The sequence below is a fragment of the Nelumbo lutea genome, chromosome 1 (assembly GCF_056320005.1).
Source record: "Nelumbo lutea isolate HS-2025 chromosome 1, American lotus-T2T, whole genome shotgun sequence".
Taxonomy (NCBI): Eukaryota; Viridiplantae; Streptophyta; class Magnoliopsida; order Proteales; family Nelumbonaceae; genus Nelumbo; species Nelumbo lutea.
In genome coordinates this window covers 117,800,900-117,814,311 of record NC_142684.1, presented here as the reverse complement: position 1 = coordinate 117,814,311, position 13,412 = coordinate 117,800,900, and the positions used below count along the sequence as shown (strand labels likewise).

Sequence of the window (13,412 nt, the reverse complement as noted above, 5' to 3'; positions counted from 1 at the left end):
AGTCCAAGAATTCATCTGAGTGGGTGACCATAGTGACAGGATCAGCCCCTTCGTCGGGCAAAGTGAATGATCGGGGGGATGCACTCTCTCTGATGGAAACCAAAACTGCCAGCAGTCAATTTCAACTGTTGAAATTTGTTTTGAAAAATATATTTATATAGAGATATACATATATATATTATGGTTTCAAAATGTTTGCAAAAAGTTTTAATTCCCGAGATCCATGTGAGTAGAGAGTGTAGCTGAGGTACAGGTCCTCTCTTGTCGGGTAGTGTTTGATCATTATGCGCTAAGAGGTAAAGTGTAAAACCATTGAGGGTAATACCTGATGGGTTAATCTTGCATCAGCCCACAGTCCTTGGGTTTTTATAAGATGGCTTGACCCAAGGACCATTTAGTGTAAATGTTGGGCCCATTAAGAACCTATGGTGATGGACTCAGGGGTTCACTGTCTCCTACAATGAATTCGGCCAGGCCTTGTAACAGAGGTTGGGCTGAGCCCATGTGGCTGATGTGTAGATCAATATTTGGGTCCTACGCCATACAAGGATAACCAACTGAGCAGCAGTTAGGAGGCTAAGTGAGCAGATAGACTTAATGGGCCTAAAGGCCAATTCGAACTGGCTTAATGAGATTAATTAAAAGAGGGCAGTTATGGGATTTAGATCAGTAGATAGGATAAGGGATTATCCCTATCCACTCAAAGAATCCAAATCCAAATAAAGATTTGGATCCGAAAATTCCTAATTAGATTAGGAAGGCTAATCTTTATCTGTAGATAAGATAAGGGATTATCCTTATCTCTTAAAGAGAGTTCAAATCCAAATAAAAGATTTGGATTAGGAAACTCCTAATGGGATTAGGAGAACCTCCCTTTAAGGCTATAAATAGAAGAGCAGGGCGAACCTCTAGATCATCTAACAGACTGCTGAATTCCAGAGAGAGACAACACACTTTGACTGCACTCTCCTTCTCTCCTGCTCTTGCCGCCATACCAGTTTGATTTCCACTTGTGGGAGAGATTAAGAAGGGTTCTTGATATTACCTTTTGGTTTAAAAGGTAATCTGAAGTCGTGCTCACTATCCCTCCATCGAATTCTTGCTGAAGAGTCGTCCTGTTGATTCTACTTCATCCTGCACGGTGTCATCTTCGGTGGAAGTTGTCTTTAGATTTTTCCTTGGGCGTAAACACCTTCATTGGAGGTTATTATTACTCCGTATCAGGTATATCCCTCCACTCCCTTTTGGTTTCAAATCTGGTCTGGTTTTGGTTCAAGATTGATCATTGAAAATGCAGTTTTCAAAAATAGGGAATGTGATTCCCACATGGGAGAGAGAGAAATTTTTGAAATTTCGCCCAATCTTTCTATAGGGTTCGGCCATCTATATGATGGATTTCTCATCCCTTCAGCCCTCGTGGTCAAGATGGTGGTCAATGACTTCGAGGTAAAGTGGATTTTGGTGGACTGAGGCAGTTCGAGAGACATCCTATTCCTGGAGGCATTTGAGAAAATGGAGTTGGACCGGGAGGACCTAAAGCCTGCGGATGTGCCCTTGGTTTGTTTTAGCGGAGACGTGGTGAAGCCCCTTGGTAGCATCAAAGTGCCGGTAGTAGTAGGAACGAAGCCCAAATTATCTAGTTTGAGCATAACTTCTTGGTGGTTGCCACCCCATTCCCCTACAATGCCATTTTAAGTCGACCCATCCTGTACGCACTTCACATGGTGGTGTCAACCTACTACCTCTCAATGAAGTTCCTAACAAAGTATGGAGTGGGGGTTGTATAAGGCGACCAACTGGAATCTAGGAAGTGCTATGTCGCGACACTAAAGGACAAAGCAAAATTGGCAGAAGACTTTGTTAGAGAGGTCGGGAACCTCCTTGCAACAGACTTTGTTAGAGAGGTATAGTACTTGAGCTAGGTAGCTAATCTTATGCTCGTGAAGAAAGCCAACGACAAGTGGTACATGTGCGTCGACTACACCGACCTCAACAAAGCCTACCCAAATGACAACTTCCCCTTCCCAGAATAGACAGTCTCATAGACGCAACCTTGGGGCATGAGCTGTTGATAATTATGCATTTTGATGCCTTAAGGGCATCAATTCAGGGGTATTTTCGGCCTTAGAAAAGTCAAAGTGTGCCCTATCCCTAGTTAATTTCAATATTGTGACCTCTGAGGCTCCCTGTGCAAAACTGTAAAATTTTCATGGCTGAAATGTAGCTTTTGGGAAGCTAGTGTGAAATCCAGCTGAGAGAAGGGGTGTTTTTGTGAAAAATTGAAAGCAAGAGGGTGCCTCCTAGCTGCTAAACCCAATTTGGCACCCCGCCTACTCTATTAGCATGCTCCCCACATCTTAGCAAACCTTAGGGCGCCTTTTAACCTACTCTTTTCATCCTTAGCAAACCCTAGCGGCCCAGCCATCCGCTCTAAGGCACCTCCCACCTCTTCTAATCTCCAACTTTCAACCTTAGGAGCCTCAATCTCACCTATTCACTTCTGGGTGCCCAAATCTCAACCATACATAATATTGAGTGCCCTCTTCTTTTCTTTTCAGCCTTAGGATCAGCCCAAAACCATCCTAACCCTCCATTAGAAACCCTAGGGGCGCCCCAAACTTTGCCAAAACCCAGCTTCCGCCCCCCTCTTTCTCTCTATTCCTAATTATATCCACCCTTCTCTATTAAAAGGACCCAAGGGGCCATGGAGAAAGGGTTGGTCAATTCACCAAGTTAACAAGGCTAAGGTTTCTTGAGGAGTGTAAGGGTTGTAGAAGGGGAGGACGCTCAGTTCTTGTTAGGAGAGGTTCCTGCAAGCTATTCAACCAATTTGCTACTACCGCCACTAGATCTGATCAACCATTCCTTTCTTTTCTTTATTTTCTCTTCTGTTATTTTTATTCTTACAATCTTTTATATTTAAACTTTTGAATTTGAATTTTTATTTTAATTTTAATTCAAATCTGAATTTGAATTTGAATTTCAAATTTCAAAATTTAAATTTAAAATTTTGAATTTCAGAAATAAAAATAAAAATAAAAATAATTAATTTTTGCATTCTAGAATTTAGGGTTTCATATTCTAGAGCATGCATCATATAGGTTTATTTAATTGTTAAATTATCATTGCTAGTTGTGAATGTGCTAGGATTTCTTTTTTCTTTTTATCATTTTAATTGTTTCTCTTGCTTAGTTTATTTTATTCTTTTATGTTATTTTGCTGAATTGCATATTAGAAATACTTGTTCATGCATTGTAATTAGTTGCATTTGTTGTGTTCATTTTGCTTTTCCTTGGCCCAAAAATCACCACCTTTCACGTGCGGTTCACCTTAGACCCTAATTTAAAATTTGGATAGAAAGATCCTTTAGGGAAGCCACACATTTGGTTCAAAAGTGTGCTAAATTTTAGGAAAACTTGTAATTACTTTCCATAATCGGCGATTGGTGTCTAAGTAAAGAGGTTAAACGGCTACGCCAAAGCGGGTTTTGTGGTTACTTAATTAGGTCCTTGCAAAAGCAAGAGAAGCCTCCCACATCCCCACCTCTTACCTGGGTAACCAAAGGAAGTGTTGTAATTCCTAATGAACCTAAGAGGAATCACATTGGTTAAACCACTAGTTTAGGAAACCCTAGGTCAGCCCCTAGGTCGTGTGGTTGATTTGTTTGCATTTTTTTTTAATTTTAAAATTAAAATTTGAATTTAAATTTCAGCAATTTAAATTTCTAAATCTAAATTTAATTTAAATTTCAAATTAAAAAAAAACAAATAAAATAAATAAAATCAAATTTGAACTTGAATTTTAGGAATTTAAATTTCAAAATCTGAATTTGAATTTAAATTTCAAAAATTTAAATTTTGAATAAATAAATAATTAAAATAATTAAAATAATAAAAAATTAAAAAAATAAAAACATAAAAAAGGTGGAAAAAGTTTCAAAATTTGAGTTTAAATTTTAGAATTTCAATATCGAAACCCAATTTTGAAATTAAACTCAAAATTTAAAATTCAAATTTAAACAAGAAGAAAAGTGACTTTTGAGTTGTATGTTGGGAATGTGATATAAGGAAAGAAACTGTGGAACCCATACCTGAAATAGAGAGGTACCTCCATCACCAACACCGCAACCAAATGGCCGGAATCAATGATGCCCAACCCAGAAAGTTGAAGGAATACTTCACTCCAGCCCAATACAACCCTTTATCCTGCATTCAGTTACCCGATACTCAAGCCTTACAATATGAAATTAAGTCAAGCACAATCCAGATGCTCCCATCTTTCTATGGGAACCCGAGTGAGGACCCATACAAGCACATAGATGAGTTCTTGAAAATCTATTCCACTATAAGGATCCAAAATTTCAATGATGATGCCCTTAGATTGACTCCTTTCCCTTCTCCTTGAAAGATAAAGCCAAGCACTAGTTAGGGACTATAGGAAGACCCATTAGAACTTGGGCAAAAATGCAACAAGAATTCCTTAGAAAGATCTATCCTATAGGTAGAACCAATACCATGAGAAGAGCCATCACTGGATTCACCCAAACATCGGGTGAACAAATTCATGAGGCTTGGGAGAGGATGGAGGAGTTAATGAGAAAATGCCCACACCATGGCCTATCCCAATGGCAAATTGTCCAGGCTTTCTATGAAGATCTGACAGATCAATACATGCAAATGGTAGATGCATCCTGTAGGGGGGGCATTTATTAGGAAGAGCGAGGATGAAGCGTATTCTCTTTTCGAAACCCTGAGTGAGAATTCCATTAACAATGCATCCTTGTATTCCTACGAAAGGTTGGTGGGGCCCTCAAAGAGGGCAGGGCTCTATGAGGTCATGAATAATTTAGAGCCCAAGGCAAAAATGGGCTTGAATGCCATTTCTAGAAAGTTGGGTAGGGTAGATCTTCTAGCCCAGAAGCTTGACCAGTTTTTCAGCTTTAACCAACAATCGGGCCCATCTACATCCTATCTGGAAGTGTGTTCCATTTTGCCAGTCCAACCCACCAGGTTGATGACTGTCTTACGGCAGCCTAGTTTCCACGCTTTATCCAAGAACAAGTTCAGGAATCCCAGAGTTTCTTAAGGCCCAATAATGATCCATATTCCAATACTTACAACCCTGGGTGGAGAAATCACCCTAACTTTTCTTGGAGGACACATCAACCCAATCTACAGTCCCAGCAATATCAGCATCCGTCCAACTTCATGGCCCAACAATTTCAGAGGCCATCAATACAAAGTCAGTTCCAGCAAGTGTATCCTAGGAATCAAGGTTACCCGCAATCTCCGCAATCCCATTCAGTAGACGATCAATTCATGTAGCTTCAGCAGCTGATCCTAAATCATCAACAATCCATTGCTAGGTTAGAAAGCCAAATAGGACAGCTAGCCGAAGCTAATGCAAGGAGAGAAGTGAGGCAATTACCGAGTCAACCGGTTGTAAACCCTAGGAAGCAACTGATGAGAGTAGAATTTATCATATTTTTATCCCCAAATATTCTGTCTTTCATACTGAATTAGTACTTAATTGGACTCATATTTGTTGTATTTCGGTTTAGGGCATGAAAGAAGGTATCAGAAGCAAAGAAAGGCAAATTGGATGATTTTTCACAGTTTCGGCATCGTTCAGTAATTTGGGCCTAACTCGCATACCCGAACTCCAATTGGGCTGATTCAAGACCCAATGGAAAGAAAAGAGAAAAAGCCACAACTTTCATATTTTAGGCTTTCGAATTCAGCTTGCATTGAAGTCAAATCAGGGCCCGAAGTCAGGGAAAATTTGCAAGAAGGCCCAATCCGCAGCTGAAGCCCAACTTGCAGAAAAGCCTGACAGTAGCCCAATTCGTAGAAGAGGTCTAATACGAATCCAAGAACAAGAAACTGAGAAGAGTCCTTCTAGATCTAAATTATTGATGTAATCTTAAAAAGATAAAGGGATTGAGTTCACTAGATAAAGAGATAAGAGTAGGATTAGACTAGGATAAGACTAAGACTTTTTATTCTTGCAAGATAAACTTCAAGAGGAAGTAGGAGACCAGCCCCTCCCCTTTAAGCTATATAAAGGGGGGGGGGGGGACCAGCTTTAGGTATCGCTCAATCTCTAGATTGAATCAAGAAGCAGAGGAGCAATCCAGCTATCAAGCAAGAAGTCTGCAAGAAGGTGGCGGCAAGGAGAAGAGGAGATCTCAACTTCAAGGGCGACACCATGAGTTCTTTCTTTCCTCTTGTTTATTTTATTTCCTCTAGTATGAACTAATTTACTTGTAGCTAGGACTATAGAAAGCCTAATCATAACAAAGAATATATTTTTATTCCGATTTATCCAAGATTGTGATTTCCATATAGTCTATGAATTATCTTGCCTAATGCTATTAGGAGTGACCATCTCTTAATTGATTAGGTTTATGTGAATGAATCGAGAGAGGAATTCATATAGCAGACTACATAATTCATGGTGTGAATTGAATGGTATATAGGGGTATATACACATAAAGTCCTAGCGAATTAAATCAATCGTTACATACTTCAGCATTGGTTACTTCTGCACTTGTTTTCCTTTTTTCTGCTTTTCATTAGTTTTTATCTTCAAATCTGAAATTCGATTGTCCAAATAATTAGGGAAGGTTGTAGTTCTAATAATTATTTTGTTAAATCCTCGTGGAAACGATATTTTTATACTACTTGATAACTAGTGCACTTGCTAGGGTTATATTTATAGCTATCAGCAACCACCAGGTTTTTTGCAACAAATTCAACCACCTCCTAAGAATCCCCAATTAGGGAAGGCTATAGTTCTAATACTTATTTTGTTAAATCCTCGTGGGAACGATATTTTTATACTACTTGATAACTAGTGCACTTGCTAGGGTTATATTTATAACTATCAACAACCACCAGGTTTTCTACAACAAATTCAACCACCTCCTAAGAATCCCCAATTCAAAAATGCTAAAGTTATTACAACTTTAAGGAGTGGGAGAATTTTGGAAGACCCGTATGAGAAGAAGAAAAGTAAAGGAGAAGGAAAAGAGTCGGAAAAACCCTAAGTTGGGGGGGAGAAGAAGAAAGGGAAAACCTAGAAGAAGAGCCTAAAGTGAACCAACCTGTAGCCCCCTTTCCAACTGCACTCACAGCCAGGCCGTTGCGGAAAAAGAAAGAGATTTGCAATAAGGAGATCAGGGAACTCTTCAAAAAAGTACACATTAACATCCCTCTCCTCAATGCAATCCAGCATGCCCCAGCTTATGCCAAGTTTCTGAAAGAGCTATGCACCCAAAAGATGGAGCCATGATCAGCCCCACAAAAAGTGATGCTCTCGACAGATGTGAGTGCGGTCCTCCTGAACCAACTTCCCCGGAAGATGAAAGACCCGGGTGCTCCCTCATTAGTTGTATCATTTCTAGAATCACCTTTGATCGGGCCTTATTGGATTATGGGGCTAGTGTAAACCTGCTCCCGTCCATTATATATAAAAGGTTCAGGGTCGACAAGTTGAAACCTACCCCAGTAATTCTATAACTCATTGATCGGTCGGTCAAGACTTCTCGAGGTGTTATCGAGGATGTCATTGTTAGGATAGAGAACTATTATTTTCCTATGGATTTTGTTGTTCTAGACATGACACCAACCAAAGAACTGAACCATAACCTGATAATCTTAGGATGGTCGTTTCTAGCAATGGCCAATGCAAATATCAACTGGAAGTTGGGGGAAATGAACACCTTATTTGGGGAGCAGAAGGTCCAGTTCAATGTTTTTAGTGCATCCAAGTATCCAAACCTAGGGGGAGATGGTTTCATGGTAGATATAGTGGATGGCTTTTTAGAGGACCTATCTACCCCTTGGTTAGCCCAGTCTGAGCCTTGTTTGTATATAGAAGAAAGTGAGTCTGAGAGTGTGGATGGAAGAAATGAGTGAATGTGTCTGGCTAAAGAAGTTAAACTTAGCACTGGTTGGGAGGCAACCCAACATAAATTTTAGCATTTTCTGCTTTTAGGATTTTAGTTCTTTTTCTTTTCTTGATTCGACACCAGGTGGCAAACATTGAACCCCTCAGGAAAACCCTATCCATTGTTCCCCTTTGGCCCAAATCCTCATTCTAGTCATGCCATTAGGGATAATGGCATTTAAGTTGAGGGTGAGGAAAGAAAAAAAAAGACGAAAAAAAGGGACTACCCTGAACATACTCCCAAGTTTGCCCCTGCCAAGATAAGAAGAAAAATATAGAGAAAGTAGACACAAATTCTTCAAGTTGTTAGAAATAGTGGACTACCCTGAACAGTTCTACAAAAAAAAGGGAATAAAAAGTCTATGAATACCCTAAACTTAGTAATCGGGTCTCTTTACCTAAGTCAAGTGTCGAGATTCGCATCAAACGAGAAAGGGAATACCAAAGACAATCACCTAACACTTAGTAATCGGGTCTCTTCATCTAAGGCAAGTGTCGGGATTCACGTCAAATGGTGGAAGGTAGAAATAAAATAAGTGTGTATATCAAGTTCAGGGGTAGAAATCTACTGTTAAAAATGATAAGAAGAATACCTGTCTGATTTTAAAATAAATCTCAGATTATCAAGATAGTCTACAAATGGAAGGGTATATAAGATTTTTTTAAACCAAGTTTCTATAATATTCAAAGTAATACAGTTTTACCCTTAAGTTCAATACCGATCTATACAGAGTTTGAGAATTCTGGAATCAGGATGCTTGACTAATTCTATTAGGAATGATCTTGAGATGGCAAGGATCTCTATGCTCAGTGTAATTTTAAGATTGCATTGCGAAGGGACTAGCAATGGTTAAGTTGGGGGTGTGATAGCTCTGCATTTTGATGCCTTAAGGGCATCAATTCAAGGGTATTTTCAGCCTTAAAAACGTCGAAGTGTGCCCTTTCCTCAGTTAATTTCAATATTGTGACCTCTGAGGGTCCCTGTGCAAATTTTGTGCAAAATTGGGATGTTTTCATGGCTGAAATGCAGATTTTGGGAAGCTGTTGTGAAGTCTAGCTGAGAGAGGAGGTGTTTTTGTGAAAAAATGAAAGCAGGAGGGTGCCTTCTAGCTACTAAACCCAGTTTGGTGCACCTCCTACTCTATTAGCATGCTCCCCACGTCTTAGCAAACCCTAGGGCGCCTTTTAATCTATTCTTTTCATCCTTAGAAAACTCTAGCCACCCCCAACTATTTAATATCCACCCCACTCCTTTTAATCTCAGCCATCCACTCTACGGCATCTCCGACCTCTTCCAATCTCCACCTTTCAACCTTAGGAGCCTCCATCTCACCCATTCACTTCTTGGCACCCAAATCTCAGCCATACATAATATTGGGCACCCACTTCTTTTCTTTTCAGCCTTAGGATCATCCCAAAACCATCCTAACCCTCCATTAGAAACTTTAGGGGCACCCCAAACTTTGCTAAAACCCAGTTGCCGCCCCCTTCTTTCTCTCTATTCCCAATTATATGCACCATTCTCTATAAAAAGGACCCCAGGGGTCCTAGAGGTTGGTCAATCCACCCAGTTAACAAGGCTTAGATTTCTTGAGGAGTTCATGAGTTGTAGAAGGGGAGGATGCCCAGTTCTTATCAAGAGGGGTTCCTGCAAGCCATTCAACCAATCTGTAGCTACCACCACTAGATCTGATCAACCACTCTTTTCTTTTCTTTATTTTTTTTTTCTGTTATCTTTATTTCTACAATCTTTTAGATTTAATTCTTGTTCATTTTTGTTTTGTAGATCTGAATTCATTCGATTCAATGCTAAGGTGTCTCAAGGGGTTCGAGGGTTGTAGAAAAGATGGACGCCTGGTTCTTGTCAAGAGGGGTTTTTGTGAGCTATTTGGCCAATTTGCAGCTACTGCCATCGGATCCAGATTTTGGATTGTTTTTTATTTAATTCTCTTATTTCCTTTATTGATTTCCATACTTTATTAAATTCTAATTTTTACTTATTGTCTTGTTTAAATTCGAAACATTTAATTTCAACAAAAATATATTTTATTTTCATATTTTCTGTCATTCCTGATTGCATTCTCTTGTCTGGATCTAAGTGTATATTAATTTTTCACTTGCTTCTCTATGGATACGACCCGTTCTCACCCATTTACTATGTTATTAGTTGTTTGAGAAATGGTAAAAATTATAAATGTTTAAACTGGTGTTCCGGGGTGTTTAATGATGCGCTTTCGAACAGATCAGCTGTTAAGCTTCATGGATGCCTATTTTGGCTACAATCAAATTCAGATGGACTTAGCTGACCAAGAACAAACTTCATTTGTAATTGATGTAGGGCTATATTGTTATAAAGTCATGCCCTTTGGATTGAAAAATGTTGAAGCAACCTTCCAATAACTTGTAAAAAAAGTTTTTGAGCCTTTAGTTTATAGACAATGTATGCTCTTAGCTTTAATTAGATTGATGTACTTATTGTCATTTATTGTAAATGAATAAAGTACATAATTGATTCATGCTTGATGCGTATTACTTATACTAGCAAGTGCATTAGCCAATCAAGTAATAAAGTGATGAGTAGAGTATCATTTCCACGAGGATTCATCAAAAAACAACTAGTATAAATCAGTCAATTGTTCTCTGATAAACCGAATTCTTAACCTAATCAAAATCTGAATTCCTAACTACCAAACTATACTAATCAATTTGGATCAAACCACCTTCATGTAGAGAGAAGCAAGGCTATATAAGAACACTGACAGATTCAATCCAGCAATTAATTCATGAAGTTATTCAATTGAGTTGGGATTCAACCATGGTTTGGTGAAACCCTAATGGCATGAGCAACCTCTCTCGAGCATAACTCATCCTATCCATGGGTGACAATTCTTATATCTCTATCAAGAATTTAATCTCCATGAATGCATTAAGAGCAAGCAATTCAAAGGGCATCAATTCAGATTTGAATGAACACCAACCGAATCACACAAACTATCTCTAAGATGTGTTAGATTCGATTCTTGATTAGCATATCTGATTACCTAAATTCTTTCTCAAGCAATTCAGGCAATCCAAGAATTAAGAACAATTTGGCCAAGACTGTTCTAACAATTAAAACCCTAACCAAGAGACATCAAGAATGAATCCAATCAATCAAATAACCCTAGAGAACTAATTACAGATCTAAAACATCATCAACATGGTTCGAATTCTAGCAAGAAAGAGAAATTAATTGACAAAATTGCCTGAAACCCTAGCTGAATTTGGTTACCAATTGCACAGAACCAAAGAAGAAGACAACCTAAAATTCTGCTTCAATCTTCAATTTCTTGGATGTGATTCTCCTCCAATTCACATTCAGCAACCTTCTTATTCCTCTAGATCTTCTCCTTTCTTATGCCTCTCTTCTCTCATTTCTCTTTTTGGGGGTTCAAACCCTTTTCTCCCCTTTCTCTTCTCCTTTTATACTTTTCTCTCCAGCCCTCTCTCTTCTAAAAGGTAGTCGCATTTAGGACCCCTTGGGCTGCAACTTGGGCTGCACTTGGGCCTCCCACTTGGTGGGCCGAAAGGTCTCCCTTGGAGAGTCTCGGTTGGACTCTCTTCTTCATGTCCTCTATGGGGCTTTACTTCTTTATGGGCCGAAAGTGCCCTCCTTATGACTATCAGTTGGGCCTGTCGTCTAGATGGGCTAAATTGCTTCCACATTTTCCCTCTCAACATGGTTTTATGCTATCTTCCCCCTAAGCTGGTCCACACTCTTGAATTCCTGAAATCATTCTCAATTAGGGTGAGAAATCATGCAAATTATCATCAAAACCATGCATAAAAAACAATAGAAATGTTGTGTAGCTTGCGCACACATCAATGTTGTTATGGTATGTTTCTGTGTAATACCCTTAAACTGGACACTTATGAGACTCATGTTAGTTTAGAATCTTCACAGCAATTGGAGAAATCTGAGGAGATTTATCTTGCCAAGGCTAACACTGATGTAATGCCAAGTTGGTTGGGGTGGTTTGTCTCAGCTGCCAGGGTGAGACCTGAGGTGCATGCAGTGTGGATTTTCTTAAAACCCTGAACTGGACCAAATTCCAGTATTGCCCTGGACCTTAGAGATAGATGAGCAAAACTGGAATGTTACACTTGACCCCTAGACTTGATTATTGTACTGTGCTAGGCATCGAATTGGGTTATCTTTGATATGCCAATCAGTGAGATCTTTTACTGGGTCAAAACCAGGGTATGATGGGGCAGTCCGAGAATTCACCTAAGTGGGTGATCATAGTGACAAGATCAGCCCCTTTGTCAGACAAAGTTAATGATCGGGGAATGCACTCTCTCTGATGGAAACCTAAATTGCTGGTAGTTTAGTTCAAACGTTGAAATTTGGTTTTGCAAAAATATATTTATATATATATATATTATGGTTTCAAAATGTTTGCAAAAGGTTTTGATTCCCGAGATCCATGTGAGTAGAGAGTGCAACACTGTACCTTGTAGCTGAGGGAGAGGTCCTCTCTTGTCGGGCAATGTCTGATCATTATGTGCTGAGAGGTTAAGTGTAAGGCCATTGAGGGTAATACCTGATGGGCAAATCTTGCATCTGCCCACAGTCCTTGGGTTTTCACAAGATGGCTTGACCCAAGGACCATTTAGTGTAAATGCTAGGCCCATTAAGAGCCCATGTTGATGGACTCAGGGGTTCACCATGACCAACAGTGAATTCAGCCAGGCCTTGTTACAAAGGCTGGGTTGAACCCATGTAGCCGATGTGTAGATCAATGCTAGGGTCCCATGCCATATAAAGAGAACCAAACTAGCCAGCACTTAATAGGTTAAGTAAGCAATATGACTTAATGGGCTTAAATCCCATTTCAAACTATGCTTAAATGGTTTAATTAAATTGGGCCAATTTTGGATTTATAATCTGATTGGGATTAGTAGTAGGATAAGATAGGTTATCAACTTGAGAGTCTAGATCTAAATACAAGATTTATATTAGGAAACCTCATTCCTAATCTGACTAGGAAGCTAATCCTGAATGGATTATAAATAGGGGAAAAATCCACAAGGAGAACACACTCGTCTCTATAGTCTTTTCTCTCCATAAGTTCTTGGCGCCATCCCAGTTTGATCTCCACCTACTGGAGTGATCAAGAAGTGTTCTCGATATTGTTTCCTGGTGAAGAAACAATCAGAAGTCGTGCTCACACCACCCTGTTCGATTCTTGGTGAAGAATCCTAGGTTCTTACTAAAGAACCGTTCCTGTTGATCCCGCCTCAGCATTCGTTGTGTCATCTTCATTGGAGGCGGATTTGGTATCCTCTTTGGGCATGAACACCTACGTTGGGAATTTCTTTTAATTCCGTATCAGGTATTTCCCTCTCCCTTCCTTTAGTTTTAGATCTGGTCCGATTTTGTTTCAAGAATAATCCTTGAAAATGCAATTTTCTAAAATAGG

At 39.3% G+C, this 13,412-nt stretch overlaps 1 non-coding gene across 1 annotated transcript; it reads right to left on the bottom strand.

The window, feature by feature from the left end:
- Window positions 1–4,511: 4,511 nt before the first annotated feature.
- On the bottom strand, window positions 4,512–4,618 carry LOC148877034 (small nucleolar RNA R71). The gene has a single exon (XR_016106186.1). It is a non-coding gene; the product is annotated as a small nucleolar RNA R71 (small nucleolar RNA).
- Window positions 4,619–13,412: the final 8,794 nt, after the last annotated feature.